Source organism: Mastomys coucha, unplaced genomic scaffold, assembly GCF_008632895.1.
Source record: "Mastomys coucha isolate ucsf_1 unplaced genomic scaffold, UCSF_Mcou_1 pScaffold8, whole genome shotgun sequence".
NCBI lineage: Eukaryota > Metazoa > Chordata > Mammalia > Rodentia > Muridae > Mastomys > Mastomys coucha.
In genome coordinates this window covers 59,353,579-59,354,831 of record NW_022196914.1, presented here as the reverse complement: position 1 = coordinate 59,354,831, position 1,253 = coordinate 59,353,579, and the positions used below count along the sequence as shown (strand labels likewise).

General features: G+C 44.0%; 1 pseudogene across 1 annotated transcript; it reads right to left on the bottom strand.

Annotated features, from left to right (window-relative positions):
- Positions 1 to 595: 595 nt before the first annotated feature.
- LOC116083340 lies at positions 596 to 1,007 on the bottom strand (annotated as a pseudogene). Its single transcript, XR_004115676.1, has one exon. The product of XR_004115676.1 is annotated as a 40S ribosomal protein S27-like (transcript).
- Between the last annotated feature and the right edge of the window lie 246 nt (positions 1,008 to 1,253).

Genomic DNA, 1,253 nt, shown 5'->3' with positions numbered 1-1,253 from the left:
TTGATCATGTCAAAAATGACAGATTTTTGTCATACATTCAAATTTACACTATGGCGTGCTGCATATGCCCCGTGTTGTAATGTGCCGCTGTGGTATTATAAGTACGGGTATCTTCTTATCTGATGTTCCTGCTCTTAAAGATGCTCAGCAGGCCAAGCATTCCTCAGTGATTTTTGGACAGTGTTAGAAATGCTCATAATTTACTTAAAAATTCTGTAGTCTGTGATAATATGTGTGTGTTACTTGGGCTAAACTGTCACCCAGGTGACATGGGACATCAGTGAGGAAGTGGGCTAATGCAGCCCAGGGGCAGCATCTACAGATGCTCCAACCAGCCTGAGGCTCAGATGATTGACAGAACATCGGAGACTCTGCTAACTGCCATCTTTATGGGAGAAGACTGATCTGTTAGTAGGAAGTGGTCCAATGAGTGCCAACTGTGGGGTTTCCCGGGGAATCATTTTATCACACACTGACTGAAAAGGAAGAGCTGGTAGGCAGTGGAGCTCCTCTGGGTAGGAGACAGAAGGGTGACCCAGGGGGTTGAGGATAGACTGGGCATCATAGTCAGACACTTTTTCTTTTTTTTTTTTTGTCCATAATTAAAACTTTATTGAAAAACCGACACCAAAATAGGAGATCATTGTTGTAGACTTTATAAAATCAAACAATAATTACATTGTCTTGGTAGAATAACTGAAGTTGATAAGGCTTTCTGTGAAAAACACAAATTCAGGACCTTGTATAGATGATTAGTGTTGCTTTCTTCTAAATGAACAGCCTTCTGTGAGCCTGGCTTTTCCTCCTGTGGGCTGGCACAGCACAGTTGAACAGCCCACACAAAGAACTACTGTCTGAGCATGGCTGAAGACTGTAGTGATCTTGTAGCAACCTGGACATTTCACATCCATGAAGTAAGAATTTGGGCTCTGAACTAGCCGTTTCTTCTTATGTTTTTTCTTCTCCTCTTCCAAGGAAGGGTGTTATAGATCTCTAGCCAGCGGCATGGTGACGGCTCCGCAAGCGCGACCGCTCCAGATCGCTGAGATGAACTCTGGACACTTTTTCAAAAAAACCAAATCAGAACTAAAATATCCCAGACTGGTGTGTGTGTGTGTGTGTGTGTGTGTGCGTGCGTGTATATCTCTGTGCATATGCACATGTGTGTATCTCTCTCTCTGTGCATATGTGCATGTGTGGTGGAGGTGGTGACCATGTCTGCTGGCCCAAAGCACAGGGAGTGTGAGAGAACT